Source organism: Lampetra planeri, chromosome 27, assembly GCF_965212315.1.
Source record: "Lampetra planeri chromosome 27, kcLamPlan1.2.h2, whole genome shotgun sequence".
Classification (NCBI taxonomy): Eukaryota; Metazoa; Chordata; class Hyperoartia; order Petromyzontiformes; family Petromyzontidae; genus Lampetra; species Lampetra planeri.
The window spans coordinates 4,266,583-4,278,837 of record NC_136133.1 but is presented as its reverse complement, the minus strand read 5'-3'; the positions used below and the strand labels follow the sequence as shown (position 1 = coordinate 4,278,837).

The window sequence follows — 12,255 nt, the reverse complement described above, 5'->3', positions numbered from 1 at the left end:
GCCCATAGACTCAACATTCCCCATAGACTCAACACTGCCCGTAGACTCAACACTGCCCATAGACTCAACACTGCCCGTAGACTCAACACTACCCATCGACTCAACACTGCCCATAGAATCAACACTGCCCGTAGACTCAACACTACCCATAGACTCAACACTACCCATCGACTCAACACTGCCCATAGACTCAACACTGCCCATAGACTCAACACTGCCCGTAGACTCAACACTGCCCATAGACTCAACACTGCCAGTAGACTCAGACTCAACACTACCCATAGACTCAACACTCCCCATAGACTCAACACTGCCCATAGACTCAACACTGCTCATAGACTCAACACTCCCCATAGACTCAACACTGCCCATAGACTCAACACTGCCCATAGACTCAACACTGCCCGTAGACTCAACACTGCCCATAGACTCAACACTGCCAGTAGACTCAGACTCAACACTACCCATAGACTCAACACTCCCCATAGACTCAACACTGCCCATAGACTCAACACTACCCATCGACTCAACACTGCCCATAGACTCAACACTGCCCCTACTTAACCTCCTTCCGTTCCTCTCCTAAAGCCTTCTCTATTGCCCACCCCCTTCCTCGTCCCTCCCCGTGCCCCACCACTCCATCCCGTCCCTCCCCTGATCCATGGTTATACTCCAACGATGTCCCTGAGATCTCCGGATCGCCTTCTTCTTAGTGTTCCGAAGGCAACAGGTCTCTTGCCGGGGTCATGGGGCTTTTGCCGCTGCTCAGCTCTCCTCTGTTGAGTCACGCAAGCGCGCGTGGGTCTCTCTCTCTCTCTGTGAGTCTGTTAGTCTCTACGTCAAGTCCGTGGTGACCGGGCTGAGATAATCATCAACTCGCTCGACTTCAAAATCCAATTTCATCGCGGGCGGCTGCCTGGATTCGAACTCAGGTTCTCAACGACGCCAGCTCAGCTCGGTTCTCTCTGACCTCTGCACCAACCGGCCCCGTCTCAACTCACCACTGTCACACTCTGACCTCTTTCCGAGTCGCCACGTGTTTAACACATTGCGAGAATGATTCCTTGGTTCTACGGGTGCGTCTGTAATTCATCCACTGTCTCGCTGTTGATTTGTTTTTTTTTACCAATAAAGCAAATATCAACTCCTTCACTTCTTGCTTAGGGTTGCATCATTCCGTCTCCTTGAATGACACGATAGAACCATGGACACATTTGATGTCCGCGTCATTCTCACAGCACAAGGCTATCACGAAGCAAGGTGCTATGCATTCAACACCGCACTTAGAACTCCAAAATGGTTTAATCCAAAAGGAAAAATATTTAACGGGCGACGTTTCTGGCAATGGCTCTTCTTCTTAGTACAATTCATAGTGGTCTTCTAAGTTGTAAAAAATGCCTTTCAAGCCAAAAATATGCGGAACTTCTTCTTCAACCATTACAGCTCAATTCAACGTTAATTTGTTACAACGGAAACCCGCGTGTAGCCAGTATTGGTGGCCACCACCTGCAGCGGCCATGAACAACAGAGTCATCCTTGGGGTTGTAGAGACTCCCAGCCAGCAGCCAGCCAGGAAACCCGAAGCATGGAATGTTGTTTAATGGTATTGTTGTATAATATACCATATATACTATACACACACACATATTGCGCGAATATCAGCGAAGGGTTGCGGAACGGTGCGCATTTAGACAAGGAAAAAGGAATGAGTGGGGATCGCAGATCATTCACCATCGATCCATCCATCGATCCATTCATCCACCCACCCACACGGATCCATTTATGGCGTTGGTCGTAAGGACAGCAGCCGTGGTAGCGATCTGGCGCCTATGACGGTCGGTGTGGTGTGTGCGTGTGGTGTGTGCGTGTGGTGTGTGGTGTGTGTGGTGTGCGTGTGGTGTGTGCGTGTGGTGTGTGTGGTGTGGTGTGCGTGTGGTGTGTGCATGTGGTGTGTGTGGTGTGGTGTGCGTGTGGTGTGTGCGTGTGGTGTGTGTGGTGTGATGTGTGCGTGTGGTGTGGCACCTGGATCAGCCCCGTGACCTCCTGCCAGCGGGCGTTCGGCGCCTCACGTTGCCTCAAGGTGCACATGGCCTGGCACAAGCATCGTGGTGACGTCACCGCCACTTAGTGGCGAATGGCGGTTGTTGTTGTGTGGTGTGCGTGTGGTGTGCGTGTTGTGTGCGTGTGGTGTGGTGTGCGCGTGTGGCGTGCGCGTGTGGTGTGCGCACTATGCTGCGCTACGAACCTGGCGACCCGAGTTCCATTCACGCTCACAGCTAACACCAGCGACGATTATTATCTGAACAGGTCCTGGGCCTCCAACTACGTCGATTCAGCCTCAAGTGAGTACCTGGTGCGGTGTGTAGTTAAACATCGCCACTGGGGAGACAATGGCGGTTGGGCGTGGTGCCGTTCCGGCCTTCATAGGTGTTACTCGCTAACCGCACGTGCCCCAACAGTCTGTTGCAGGCTACACGGGGAGGGGGTCTTTGTTGTTTTGTGTGTGAATGTGTGCACGTCGAGGCGTGTTTTGTATGTGAATGTGTGCATGTCCAGGCGTGTCATGTGTAATGTGAGGATATATCCGGGTTGCTGATGGATCACACCTCGTTACGATGATTGGCTCTGCCGGTCCTGGCCCATAGCCAATGGGGGGAAGTCTAGGGGCGTGGCCCTGACGTAATGGGAAGGTGACAGCTGCAAGTAGATGATTGGTTCTGCTGGCTTTAGCTACAGCCAATGGGGGGACAAGTCAGGGGCGTGGTCCCGGGAGCGTAAGATGGAGTCTAGAAGATTCCATAGAGGTTAACCAGGATTGGTGGAAAGGTACCACGTGACCCGGGTATTAAAAGGGGTGGAGACGAACAACACGTGGTCAGATCTGGAACGAACGGAGAGTGAGGCCACGCTGGAGCCGGGTCCAGGCTGCCACGTGGCCACGCGTGTCTCTCTCTCTCGCTATCCCTCTCACGCTGTCTGTCAGCAGCGTGAAGGAGTAAGATGGGAGTGTTGTGAACGAAAGAGAAATAAAGACCGGATTCCAGAAGTCGCTTCCACGACCTTTATTACATATGTGTGTGAATGTGTGCATGTCGAGGCGTGTGTTGTGTGTGAATGTATGCATGTCGAGGCGTGTTCTGTGTGTGAATGTGTGCACGTCGAGGCGGTGAAAGGACGCTCCATCGGCGTTCCCCGAGTTGCGCTCTCGTTCAACCCCGATGCATTTTTGTGAAAGCGAATGTACTCATACAACTGAGTTGTTTTATTGTTGTTGCTGCTGCTGTTGTTGTTATTTTCGTGTTCGACGGTTGTTTCGCGTGTCCTTCATCTTCGACCCCACCCACTGTGCGGTCTTCTTATTCGCCGATTGCTTTGACCTCTCTGGCCACTCGATCTGTGAGCTGTGGACGGCTGTTGATGCAGTTAAAAAGTTATGCTCCGCGTGACGAGTGGGTGTTGGACGGGTGTTCACACGAAGCCCCCCAGAGCTCCTAGGGGGGGGCACTTGGGGGGGGGGCCCTTGCTGTAGGCGTGAAGCAGGCGCATCACGGCTAATTGGTGGAACACCCCGAGGACATCAAACCACGGGGGGGGGCGGGGGGGGGCATCTCGTGACAGGGCGTGCGTGCGCGCGTGTGTTTAGATGTGTGTACGTGCGGGTAGCAATTAGATGCTTGCCAACATCACTTGGCTCAAAAGTCCGTTGCGGCTACACGGGGGATCTTTGTCTTTGCGCGCATGGATCGCAATTAGAAGCTCGCTAACAGCACTTGGCCCAAAAGTCCGTTACGGCTACACGGGGGATCTTTGTCTTTGCGCTCATGGATCGCAATTAGAAGCTCGCTAACAGCACTTGGCCCAAAAGTCCGTTACGGCTACACGGGGGATCTTTGTCTTTGCGCTCATGGATCGCAATTAGAAGCTCGCTAACAGCACTTGGCCCAAAAGTCCGTTACGGCTACACGGGGGATCTTTGTCTTTGCGCGCATGGATCGCAATTAGAAGCTCGCTAACAGCACTTGGCCCAAAAGTCCGTTACGGCTACACGGGGGATCTTTGTCTTTGCGCTCATGGATCGCAATTAGAAGCTCGCTAACAGCACTTGGGCCAACAGGCGATGTCGGCTATACGGGGAATCTTCGCCCTTGTGTAACGTAGTGGTGAGCGCTACGCTGCGCTACGAACCCGCCGACCCGAGTTCGATTCCCGCTCGCGGCCAACACCAGTGACGGTGATCTGAACCGATCCTGGTCCTCCCACTACGTCGACTCGGCCTCAAAATGGGTACCCTGGGTGCGGCGTGTGAACATCGCCACTGGGGAGACAAAGGCGGCCGGGCGTGGTGTTGGCCACCTAAACCGCCTGGTGTGCAGTGTCGTCCTTCACGAGGAGCTCGCTAACAGAAACTTGCCCCGACAGTCTGTTAAGGCTATAAGGGGGATCTTTGTAAACATCGCCACTGGGGAGACAAAGGCGGCCGGGCGTGATGTTGGCCACCTAAATCGCCTGGTGTGCCGTGTCGCCCTTCACGAGGAGCTCGCTAATAGCACTTGCCCCGACAGTCTTTGTAAACATCGCCACTGGGGAGACAAAGGCGGTCGGGGAGCGAGTACTGGCCCACCCATCCCCTCGTGTGCCACAGTGCCGGCCACGCATCAATGCCTGCTACTCGCTGACGGCACTTGCCCCAGCAGTCTGTTTGCAGGCTACACGGTGTCCTTGTGGTTGGGGAGTGTGGCGTTATGCACGGAGTCATTGTGGGTGGGTTGGTGCGACTCGTGGCACCGTGGTAACAAAGTTCAAAGTCGCTTACGCACCCTAGGGGTGGCGGCGGCGGCGGGGGGGGCTGGTCACCCAGAGACGAAGAGGAAAGTGTCGTCACCTCTCGTCTTGACACCTCGGGGAGCCCTTGGGCGACGATGGCGACACGTGTTTTTTTTAAAATCAACATTTCAACTCCCAAGACAACCCCACCACCTCCAAACGTGGGCGTGAGCTGGAGTATAAAAATGTTGAAGATGCCAGCCGGCCTTGCGGACTTGAAATTGTGCGACTCTGCAATTACTCACAGGGGTCTGCATCGCGTTTGTTTATTTTATTTTTCCAATTCTGGAACTCGACTAATAATAACGGTACGTTATAAGGATGTGAATAATTTATGATTACACTCACGCGTCAATTGGTTTGCACGGAATTTGTAAAGCGGTTACATTGTCTTGTTTTGAGTTGTGTGTTGTTGTTGTGTAATACAACGCACGCGCATCGAGTGACAAAGTAAATTAGCCGATTTTTTTTTTCTACGTGACTTTAACGAATGAACCAAAAAGTAAATTAGCAGACTTCAATCGCCTCCTTCACGCAGTTGTCTCGCTCCAAATTAAAAATGAAACCACAACACATAAGCAATGCTTGTTGACACATTGCCGTCGTTATAAGGTGAGTTACGAAAAGTCAACTTGCTGCGTGCGATTATAATGAATTAAAATAATGAATAACACTGTGTAATAAAAAAATGTTTTGTTCCTGGGTAGTGTTATTTTCTATTCTAGATTTGAAGCTTTCGTGACTGAAAGGATTCATACTCTTAGGTTTTTTTCGGTAAAGGCACGTAGGTAAAAATAAATAAATACAATTAAAAACCCTATATTATATAAATAAAATAATAAATCACGACGTTTCGGAGGCAACACAAGCTTCCTTCATCAGGTGTAAAAAGGCACAGCAAAATAACTATAGTCACTACAGTTATTTTGCTGTGCCTCCGAAACGTCGTGATTTATGATTTTATTTCTATTATTAGTTATTTTTTTATTATATTATTTTTTTATTCCTACGTGACTTTACCGACAAAACATGAGTATGTTATTTCTAATTGCTTATGCCTCAAAAGTACAGAAAATGGCTTTTATTCCCCAGAAACGTTGCTTTTGTGACCAGGACAGTGATATTTTGAAATGTACCTATTTTCAATGAGAAAACGTGTGCATCTGTGTCATTCCTGCACACAAAGTCCTAGTCACAAAAGCAAAGCTTGTGGGGAATAGCCATTCTCTGTACTTTAGAGGCATAAGCAATTAGGCAATAACACTTACTTCCCAGGAACAAACGTCGTGTCACATTACTTACATAGTGTTAGTATTCATCTTGGGAGCGGTGGCGCAGTTGGTGAGCGCCGCTGGTCACTACTGAAGCCTGCGACCCCAGTTCGATTCCCGCTCACGGCCATCACCGACATTCGCAACCGACCACGGGCCTCCCCTAGGTCGACTCAGCCTTAAACGAGCACCCGTTGCGGCGTGATAAGCCTCGGCAGTGGGGAGACAAAGGCGGCTGGGCGTGGTGTTGGCCACCCACGCACCCCCCTCGTGTGCCACAGTGCCGGCCTCTGCGAGGTGCTCGCTTACAGCACTTGCCCCAACAGTCTGTTAAGGCTACACGGGGGACCTTTGTGTAATAATAAGTATAAACCACACGATGGGCTTTTTATCGGCTTTAGCGTTGCACTCCACGGGAGATGCGTTGTACGTGCTGGTCCCGATGTCTTGTGACCCACACTTAACTCTCAATTTACACGCAAAAAAAGTTTGTATTTAAAACATAAATGAATATGCTAAATTTGTTACAAATATTAGCAGTCAAATTTTGACTTAAAACTTTCGTGACTGCAAGAATTAATAATCGATGCTTCTTTCGGTAAAGTCACGTAGATAGAAAAAATAACAATAAATAATATTAACTTTATTTTGATTATTTAATTGTTATTTTTTTCTATCTACGTCACTTTACCGAAAGAACCATAGAATTGTATTTTATTATGTTGTATTTTTATTATTTTATTATTTCCCTTCTACGTGACTTTACCGAAAGAACCAAGAAGATGAATCCCTGCAGTCACGAAAGCTTTAAATCGAAATTTAACCATAGAATATTAGCAGTTACTGAACATCTGGACCAGCCTGGAGAATTCTCACAGTTTGGCCCTCATTGAACATCTGGAAGTGAAGCCACTCAACGTCCGAGATATGACCAGGAGTGTCACTGCTTGCCCCCCTCCATCTGCGATGATCACTTTTCTTGTTACGTCAATGTTTTTTCTCTCGTTATTTATTTCATTTTTTTTGCCTTTTAATTTGCTAAGCAGTGGCGTGCTGTTTTTTTCTATCATCTGCGTAAGGGACTTGGGCTAATTATGCGTGCGCCATTGAGGGATGAAATTGCATGAATTACGCTCTACAACATGAAATTATATTATCTGGTGGCCAAAGCTATGAGTCTTGGGGGGGCCCCCTTGTTTTTTGTTTGTTGCGGTTGCACCCGATTCACAAGCCGAATGGCTCACAGGGCTATACCTAATAAATGAACTTGAACTTGACCCGCTGGGGCCAGCGAGTGTGGATCGAGCAACGATGGCCCCTCACCTGTTTGGAGTTGCCCAGGGTTTATTATTTAGAACTTCCTGCGGTGTGCGTGAGAAGCACGGATCGTGACGGAGGGCCAATGCGGAGACCAGACAAAGATCTGTCAGCGAGCTCCATCGGCGTTGCCCCGAGATGTGTTCTCGTTCAACCCCGATGCATCGTTTGCGAAAGAGGATTTATACTCTTTGGTTCTTTCGGTAAAGTCACGTAGGTAGAAAATTAAAACAAAATATAAATAATAAATCACGACGTTTCGATCGCAGCACAAGCGGTCGCCCTCGGGCAGAAGAAAATAGTCAGTAGTGGAACTGCTGGATTTTTTTTTCCGCAGTGGAACTGCTAAATTATTTTTAGAACTGCTGGATTAGTTTTTCCGCCGTGGAATTGCTGATTTTTTCCCCCGCCCGAGGACGACCGCTTGTGTTGCGATCGAAACGTCGTGATTTATTATTTTTGTTTTGTTAAATTTTTCTACCCACGTGACTTTACCGAAAGAACCAAAGAGCATGGATTCCTGCAGTCACGAAAGCTTCAAATCAAGAAAGAGGATTTGCTCATATAACTGAGTTGTTTATAATTGTTGTTATTGTTGTTTTCGTCCTTGACAGTTGTTTCGTGTGTCTTCATCTTCGGCCCACCCACTTTGCGGTCTTCTTATTCGCGGTTCACTTATTTGTGTACTGTGAGGGGGGGGAAGAGCCATTGCTGTGGGGGGGGGGGGGGGGGGAGAGCCATTGCCCGAAACGTCGCCTCTTACACCATTATTTATTTCGAAGGCCACGGTGTTGTCTGTTTAGCTAATGTGTTGGAGACTTTTTTTTTAACTGTACCTGTGCACAAAACAATGTGTCTTCATTTGCTGACGCATTCAATAATTTCCTGTAGAGCAGTGGTTCTTAACCTGGGGTGCGAGATGCCCTTTCTGGGTGTGCGATAAGTGGCCAGATTTTTTATTTTAGAAAGTAAATAATCGAAAGCACAAATTAAGCACGGGCACATAAGTACAACTACGTTGCTTCATCAAACCCCGCTGTAGTTATTAACATTGGACATGTTTTATTAGCTGAGAACCAAATGGGTGCAAGGCTGCACTACACTATACACGACACTACTATACACTACACTATACACTACACTACGCTATAAAATAAACTACACTATACACTACACTACTATACATTACACTATATACTCCGCTATAGACTACGCTACTATGCATTACACTATACACTATGCTATACAATACACTACATTATACACTACACTATTATGCACTACACTATACACTACTATACATTACACTATACAATAAACTACACTATACACTACACCACTATACACTACGCTATACAATAAACTAAGCTATCAATAAACTACACTATACACTACACTACTATACACTACACTATACCAGTGGTTCTTAATCCAGTGTATACCCCCTGGGGAGTTCGTGCAATCTCAATGTATTTGTGCCTATCATATTTTTTTAATTTAATACGTTCACGGGAGCATTTATTAATGTCTTCGTTTGCGAGGTTGAACTGCATCAGTTTCCACTGAGACTTTCATCCAGAAGCGAATAGGTCGTTTCTGCTGCTGCTGATGTATGCTGAACTTCTTTCGCACCGTATGTAACCAAACGTGCTAATCGGAAGCGACGATCGATTCATTTGACGCTGATTTCTACTTTCTATTGGCAGATCGACGACGACAAATGTTGTCCCAGACAGAACCCATCATTGCTCGACTACGTAGAGTTTAAGAGGGCGATGAACAATCACGCAGTAAACCAATTTTAATTTTAATCAACACCAAATTGGGCTTCCGATGCTTCTCCGTGACTGAAGAGGTCAATTGCGTGTGGAAGGCGAAACCACTCGAAACCGGACTCGCTCGGGGGTTAGAGCCTTCACCACGGGAAATCCCAAGCACGTTCAACTCACGCTTATCAACCATTTACAATACCCCCATTAACGATTAGGCAATCACTTACAATTTTAACAACACTTCAGACACCACTCCAGAATAATCCTAAGTCGCCTGCCACCACCACTGTGACGAACGGGTGGAAGGTTGCGGATTCGAAAAACAACAATTACAGTTTCAAAAACAAATTCGTGCATTTTTGATGTATTTACAAAATTAATGTCCGTCAAGGAGAGGACACAAGTCCACCACCAGCAGACTGATATCATCCGTGAACTCGTGCCCCTGGACCACTAGCACCAGACGACTTAACAGCCTTTTGTGACCCCCCTACCCCCACGTAACTTTGTCAAAGCCCTCTCCTTTAACATCACGCGGCATGGCCAACCTCACGGACACGCACGCCAGCGCTGGTTGCATCCACTACTTGGACGCCTTCAACTGTACGGGTCCCACCATGTCCCTGCCCGCTCTCTCCGCAAGCCTGGCCATCATCTCCTTTTTCGTGGTGGCCACTGTCCTGGGCAACCTGCTCATCATGAGCACCATCGCCTTCTTCAAGCAGCTCCAGACGTCCACCAACGTCCTCGCGCTGTCCTTGGCCATCACCGACTTCCTCATCGGCCTGCTCATCATGCCGATGGCCATGACCAAGGAAATGTTCAACTGCTGGTTCTACGGCGACGTGTTCTGCAATGTGCACTTCTTCGTCGACTACATGCTCACCAACTGCTCCATGCTTCACCTGGGCAGCATCGCGCTCCAAAGGTACGTGGCCGTCAGCGATCCAATGCACTACGCGACCAGGATGACCAACAGATCGTTGGCGGCGATCATTGGCTTCTGCTGGCTCGGCTCGGCCGTCTTCTCGTCGCCCATCCTGCTCAGCTTGAGCTCCGCGCTTTCGGAGCAGACGGTTGCGAGGAAATCCTGCGCGGACAACTGCCTCTTCTACGTGCATATGGGCATCATGTTCGTCGTCGGCTACTGTCCCTACTTCGCCTCTCTCCTGGTCATCGTGTGCGTCTACGCCAAAATCTACATGATCGCGCGCAATCAGATGAGGAAGATCAGATCGGTGGCCTACAAGGTGGAAGAGACGGCGCGCCAGGTGATCAAACGGGAGCACAACGCCACGAAAACTCTAGGGGTCATCATATTCTTCTTCCTCCTTTCGTGGCTCCCGTACTACCTCATCGTCCTGTCGTCCATGGCCGTCAAGAACACGATGTCTGCGTACAGGGTGGCCCTCTGGGCCGGTTACATCAGCTCCGCTTTCAACCCGCTGCTGTACGCGTTCTTCAATCTGCACTTCCGCAACGCGTTCAAGATGATGCTGAGTTGCAAAATATTTGCGCCCGGAGCACGACACACCGACTTAAATTTCCTCAACAAGGCAACAAATGATCGTAATTAATTTGTATAGTTTGTAGAGGACTCCACCATAATCATCATCATAAGCTATGACCTATCGACTGCTGGATGAAGGTCTTACCAATCCTTTGCCATCGATGACGGTGATGCGATGTACCAATTCACCGAGCACTGGTACACCTGGCGCCAGTACACTAAAAACTAAACGAGAAACTATTTTAAATGTTACCAGATAAAGGCCCACTGAGCTATGTAGCTCTTTATCAGATGCGACCTGGCCACAATTGATAGCTCAACGAAGTGGCTTATCACGTGGGAATGTATAGCAGTAGCCAAATATTCGATAACGCACGTCGATTCTAAATGCGGAGGGAAAAACCGGAGGACCCAGAGAAATATCCACGTGACCACAGAGAGAGAGACACCGTAAACTCCAAATATACGAGTGTCAGGCTCGGGATTGAACCCACAGCCTCCTGTATACCAGGCGAGGTAGTTAACATCTCGTCACCTCTTGGACGTGTTCCCTCCCTTGACTGTCGCTCCCTCATTAGTCGCGACGTCTCTCGTAGCGACGTGCCCTCCAAATATACGAGTGTCAGGCTCGGGATTGAACCCACAGCCTCCTGTATACCAGGCGAGGTAGTTAACATCTCGTCACCTCTTGGACGTGTTCCCTCCCTTGACTGTTGCTCCCTCATTAGTCGCGACGTCTCTCGTAGCGACGTGCCCTCCAAATATACGAGTGTCAGGCTCGGGATTGAACCCACGACCTCCTGTATACCAGGCGAGGTAGTTAACATCTCGTTACATCTTGGACGTGTTCCCTCCCTTGACTGTCGCTCCCTCATTAGTCGCGACGTCTCTCGTAGCGACGTGCCCTCCAAATATACGAGTGTCAGGCTCGGGATTGAACCCACGACCTCCTGTATACCAGGCGAGGTAGTTAACATCTCGTCACCTCTTGGACGTGTTCCCTCCCTTGACTGTCGCTCCCTCATTAGTCGCGACGTCTCTCGTAGCGACGTGCCCTCCAAATATACGAGTGTCAGGCTCGGGATTGAACCCACAGCCTCCTGTATACCAGGCGAGGTAGTTAACATCTCGTCACCTCTTGGACGTGTTCCCTCCCTTGACTGTCGCTCCCTCATTAGTCGCGACGTCTCTCGTAGCGACGTGCCCAGCCCTGCCCAGGCTCACACTTCTAAATGGGCACTAAGTTGCACAGGCTCAATTTGAAATCCTGTTTGCGCCGAACATATTTCTACATGTATCAGGTGATGTTAGAAATAAATGCAAATAAATATTTGAAGTCTGAATCTTAACGACTCGATGCTGTGGTATTTTACTTGATCAGTTCGATTTCTCACCCATCATTTCAGAATCTTTAGAATGAGAATGTGCATTTATGCTGGAGAAATCCGATGAGCTATGAAGCTCTTTTATCTATATATGAAGCTTTCGTGACTGCAAGGATTCATACTCTTAGGTTTTTTCGGTAAAGTCACGTAGGTAAAAATAAATCATACAAATAATA

At 48.7% G+C, this 12,255-nt stretch overlaps 1 pseudogene; it reads left to right on the top strand.

The window, feature by feature from the left end:
* The first annotated feature begins 9,723 nt into the window (after positions 1 to 9,723).
* On the top strand, positions 9,724 to 10,761 carry LOC144727896 (trace amine-associated receptor 365 pseudogene; annotated as a pseudogene).
* The last annotated feature ends 1,494 nt before the right edge of the window (positions 10,762 to 12,255 follow it).